A 6,039-nucleotide genomic window follows, 5' to 3' on the forward strand; every position below is an offset into this window, starting at 1 on the left:
TCTGTTTTTCTCTGCCAGAAAATTAATAATTATTTTTAAACTGAAAAGCATTAAACTTTTCAGCTTCTTTCCATTAGTACCACAAATACTGTGCACTTTTAAAAAGTGAAACAGTATAGTTTTAAAACAGAATGTAGGTTTACCTAGATCACGTGTGCCAAACTCGCCGCGTCACGTGATGTGTTGTGATGTATCGCAACTTTTTTTGCATTGTCGGAGCTGGGGTGGGTGTAGCCTTTGCATGATGCAACCGGCCCATGGGCCAGCAGTTTGACACCCCTGCTATACATTGATCTGAAACATCTTAAACCAGGGGTGTCAAACTGCCGGCCCGCCGGCCGGAGCATCACGGAGAAACCGTGCCCATCCCATTTTCGGCAATGGGAAAAAGTTCCGATACATCACACGATGTCACCTGACGTCACAGGTTTGACATGCCACTCTTAAACTATTTGACCAGCAGCTAGTCTTTAGCAGCTGTGAGGGATTTACTCAAACTGTGGAGTTGCCAGAGGGCGATTACTCCCATGATTTCTCCAGTTAAGGCAGGACTTTTCAACCTTTTCACAGATTGTACCACTTTTAGGATATGGAAATATTTGAGTACCACCAGCAAGATGTTAAAAACTTGATGACCAAAAAAAAAGGAAAAGTGATAAAGTACAGGCAGTCCTCCACTTACAACAGTTTGCTTAGTGACTGTTCGAAGTTACAACAGCATTGAAAAAAGTGACATGACCATTTTTCACACTTATGACTGTTGCAGCATACCCAGGGTCTTGTGATTTACATTCAGATGCTTGGCAACTGGTTCATATTTAGGACAGTCACAGTGTCCCAGGGTCATGTGATCCCCTTTTGTAAACTTTTGACAAGGAAAGTCAATGGCCAGGGGTATGTGGGCATCTCAGTGTCGCTCAGGTCACAGGGCACCTGTGGGAGGTGCAGGCGGGCCTGTGGGGGATCCAGGAGTCTCCGGTGGAGGGGGTGGGACTGGGATGGGCACCAGGACATGGTCCACTGGAGGAGCCTCGCCATCCCTCTTGGGCTGCACAGGGGACTCCCAGACAGTGGCATGGGCTGCCCAGAGCCCTGGGCAGCAGCGGGCAAGCACCCAGCCCAGCCCTTGATCTCCCAGAGCACCAGGACCCTGCAGCCCAACCCAGTCCAGCCCCACTTCCCCGAGGGGGCACTTGGCTGTGCTTACCTCCTTGTCAAGGCTGCTGTTGCTGAGGTGCCTGCTCTCCTTGGCCAGGTTGCTTATGGTGGGTGCAGAAGGGCAAACTGTTTGGGTCAGAGGGAGGCCCGCTCCCTCTCATGTGAGAAGACCTGGATTTGTAACCAAAACAGCTATAGGATGGGAGACCATCAGGATAGGCCAAGAGGATGGGGCAAGGGGATGGTGAAAGGGCAGCAGAGCTGCCGGTGGCCAAGTGCTAAAGCAAGACTTCCCTCAGACCCTCGTTCCCTCTCAATCCAATGTCTTTCCTTCCTTCCTTCCTCCCTCCCTCCCTCCCTCTCCCTTTCTCAATCCCATCTCCTTCCTTCCCTCTCTCCCTTTCTCATTCCCATCTCCCTTCCTTCCTTCCTTCCTTCCTTCCTTCCTTCCTTCCTTCCTTCCTTCCTTCCTTCCTTCCTTCCCTCCCTCCCTCCCTCCCTCCCTCCCTCCTTCCCTCCCTCCCACTCCCTCCCTCCCTCCCTGGAAACCATCCACTGAAGTTGTTTTTTTTACAACTTGTGTTTTTAGAATTTGAAAAATGGTGCCTTCCTTGCCAATATTCTAGATGGAATATATTAATTTTCACAGAAATAATACTCTGCACAAATTTGAGATAAAACATCAATGTTCACATTTCTGATTTATTTATTTATTAAATTTGTGTTCCATCTTGCTGCAAGGTGACTCTGGGAGGTTTACAACATCAAAATAAAATCATTTATCTATATCTAAATCTATATAAATGTATAAAATCACCATAAAATTACGTGAAAAAATACAGGTTATAATTCAATGATGGGGGGAAGGGAGCAGAAGATGGGGAGGAAGGGAACAATTTGTTTTGAATCTTTAAATAAAAGCATGACAGACTCTCAAAACTCAACAAATTGAAAAATAATATTATCATATTCATATTAGAACCCCGGCATTATTCAAACTTCTGAATCTACCAGTTTCCACCATTAAAGTTTAGCAGATGCCAAACATGCTTGAGCTTGCCTTGGCTCACAAGCAGCATCTCAGTAAAATTGGGTGTGTTTAGACTGAGTTGTGGACACAGGATATAAAGGTATAACACATTTGCTTCCGTTTGTAGGTGTGCCAGTTCTCCCTCCCTCCTATATATGTATATCTATATACATATAGATATATAAAGATATATAAAATGTATGTTAAATATATGTATATATGTATGTGTATGTGTATGTATGTATATATATCAGATATATATTTTTGTATTTACTGTATGTATCATCCTACCACATGAGAGGTAGAGTGATGCAGTTGTACCTGGTGGGGTGAAGAGACACATGGGTAGGAACTGCAAGAGTTGAAGGATGTGAATGAGCCATCTCCAAGAAGGTGAGAGGGAAAAGGACCATACAAGACAAGGCCTTGATGGTCTGGTTGAGACAGATTAGCCCAGTCTTCTCTATTGGTTAGATAGTAATGGTTAGATCATTATTATAAGATTGTTGCAGTTGGAGAGTGATAGTGGTGAAGGAGGCAGCTAGACAAATTGAAGGTGTGAAAAAATGGGGAGAAACTAACACTTAGAGGAAAATAGAAGAGAAGCTAGGATCAATTTGTTGCAATAAAAAGAGATTGCAGGGGCCTTGGACTTGGCTGGGTCCAATGAGCGCTAAGCAGAAAGCTCTGGTGGCATGGATGGTCTTCCATAATTAATGCTGAAGGAGCAGAAAGCTCGACCATGTCTTATTAAAAGGTAAAGGTAAAGGTTCCCCCGCACATGCGTGCTAGTCGTTTCCAACTCTAGGGGCCAGTGCTCATCTCCGTTTCAAAGCCGAAGAGCCTACGCTTGTCCGCGGACGTCTCCATGGTCATGTGGCCAGCATGACTAGACGGCAAAGGCGCACGGAACGCTGTTACCTTCCCACCGTAGCGGTCCCTATTTTTCTACTTGCATTTTTACGTGCTTTCGAACTGCTAGGTTGGCAGAAGCTGGGACGAGTAACAGGCGCTCACTCTGTTACGCGGCACTCGGGATTCGACCCGCCAAACTGCCGACCTTCTGATTGACAAGCTCAGCGTCCTAACCCACTGAGCCACCGCGTCCCTTATGTCTTATTAAGGCCTGGTTAAATATGGATAGAGGCTTCCTCTCTCCAAAATCCACCTAGTTAGGTTTTAAGTGGTACACCAATTTCAACTCCAGAACAGGAGAGGATGGCTGATGTTAATGTTCCATGAAAATGTGATGGTGATTTGATGTTTGTTTCACAGATTGCATGTGCTGGGTGCTGGGTCAGCTCTCCCAGCTAAGCCAGACAGGAAACATGATTAGATGAACTAATTCTACTTTATTGTAAGCGTACATTAAGAAAATCTTGCAAGTCTGAAGTACAGACTTCCTGTTGCCACTTTTAACTGCTTGATCCACTAAGGTGGGTCCTTTCTGAATTTCTTTCTCTGACAATTAAACCACTGGGATCTCTGCCTGATTGTTTCTTAGGCAGCATCTTTTTCCCTCATTCCCCACGGTCATTCATACAGTTCTATTAGAATCTGGGGTTTTTGGTAGACTCCCTTTCTGTCTAAATAGCTCCTTTCCAAGATGCTCAGCTTCATTACTATTATTTCCCCAAGCTCTTTGTGCTAAGGAATTTCAACCTACATACCTTGGTTGCATGATCATAGGTTAGCAGCTTGGGAATTTAGGACTACTTATGGTCTGTGTTTTAAATTGTCACAGCACCAACTCAGAGGTAGCTACAGCCTCTGTTTGGAATTCATCTCAGAAGCATCTGGTTTGTGATTTGAGGATAGAGGACTGACTGACTGACTGACTTACTTACTTACTTACTTACTTTATTTATTTATTTATTTATTTATTTATTTATTTATTTATTTATTTATTTATTTAGTAAATCATAGAATAAATATTTCTTAAACAAAATAGAAATTACAATCAAAAATAAAATTGTAGTGAAAAGATGGGGAGGGAAGGAGCAGGATCTGGGGTCCACAGCTTGCTTCTTCTGCTGGCATGGATGGGATGGTCCAGTTCCAGGGATGAAACTGTTCCCCAGGTAGCCTGCAACCATGCCATGCAGGACTTTAAAGGTAATAACCTTGAATTGCACCCGGAAACAAACCATCAACTGGTGCAGCTCATGGAGCAGTAATATAACATGGTCTACCATAGGGATCCCAAGAAATTGCCCACACTGCTTCGTTCTGCACTAGTTGAAACATCTGAATGTTCTTCAAGGGTAGCCCCATGTAGAGCACATTGCAGTAGTTCGGACATGATATAACCAGGATTTGAATGACGGAGTGTAGACATTCTTGATCCAGAGAAGATTGCAACTGACAGATGATATGAATTTGTGCAAAAATTCTCTAAGCCCCAGCTGCCATCTGCTCTTTGAGCAGGCATTGTGAGTCCAAGTTGCAGCCTTGATCTATCTAAAGCAATGCCACTCAATCCAGAACTCTTATGTATTTAGTCTCATCCCAGCCCTACCATCTGACTCTGGATGGAGGACTGCAAGCATCTGTCTTAACACAAAAGCCACTTCCGGGCTCAGTTTAGGAGCGGGTACTCAGATACTTCAGGGCTCTTGGTCCTCCTTCAGAATAGCTCTGGCTATCACTGTCCATTGGGCAACCGTGCTGTTTAAACTGAGTAGTCATGCTGCCGCCAGGCCTTTCATGGGGGCTCCTAGGCATTGGGCTCAGCTTTGTGTTGTGCATCCCAGTTTAGCTATTCCATTAATGCAATTGTAATCTGATAACCTTACAACAAATTGCCATCACTGACTTCTATAAGGGGTGGTGATGTACCTCTTATAAGTTGATGAATCCCAGGAATTGAATAGATCCAATTGTTTTCTAGTGGGTGCTTGAAGTATTTCCCAGTGATCAAATGAGCAGCTCATGAGGAGCCTTGCTAAATTTTGGAATACAGAAGCAACTAAAGTATTTGCTAGGGTTACATTCAAGTGACCTTTCTAAACAGGGCCAAGTCACAATGACTCCTTGTTTTACTATGGAATTTTAGGCAAAGTAGTACCTAAAAAGATGCAAAGAACAACAATGGGGAAAAATGAGAAGGAAAAATAATCTGATATGACTATGAGCACAAGTTTGGGCTTATGGTGTGGCATTAAGAGTGTCAGTACCCCTTTACTTATAGTGCCCCCAGAATTTAGACAGCAGCATTATTTATGATAACCTCAGAACCCCTTAAGTTCTAGCACCCATAGGATACTTTTTGTAGAGTCTGTGAGCAGTTGGATCCTCTGGGTCGCTCATATTCACGTCTCAGGTGGACATTGGATTGGCAGTCTCATTTATTTTTTATTGCCGAAGAGGTTATATGGCATAGTCCAAAAAGCCTGTCATGAGACAACATCTGGTGAGGTCTTCTGGGGCCCTTTCAAGTCTGCAATATCTGAAGACGTCCTCAGTAGAATTAGCATAATCAACTGTAAATTGCATTCTTGCCCCTCTTGGATAGACAGCTAGAGGGCATGACAGTCCAGGAGATCATAGGCTTGTAGGACTGGAAGGGACTTTAGAGGTTTTCTAGTCCAACCCGCTGCCCAAGACCACCTTGGACAAATTTTTGTCCAATCTTTTTTTGAAGATCCCCAGCAATGGAGCATCCACAATTCTGGGAAGCGAGTTGTACCACTACTTAACAGTTTTCTACTGTCAGGAAATTCCTTTTTACTTTTAGTTGGATCTCTCTCTGACTAGCTTCTACCAATTGCTTTCCCCCCCCTGCCCTCAACTGTTATGAAAAATAAATCTTCTCTGTGACAGCCCTTCAAGTATTTTAAGACTGATTTTCC

Source organism: Vipera berus, assembly GCF_964194415.1.
Source record: "Vipera berus genome assembly, chromosome: Z".
NCBI lineage: Eukaryota > Metazoa > Chordata > Lepidosauria > Squamata > Viperidae > Vipera > Vipera berus.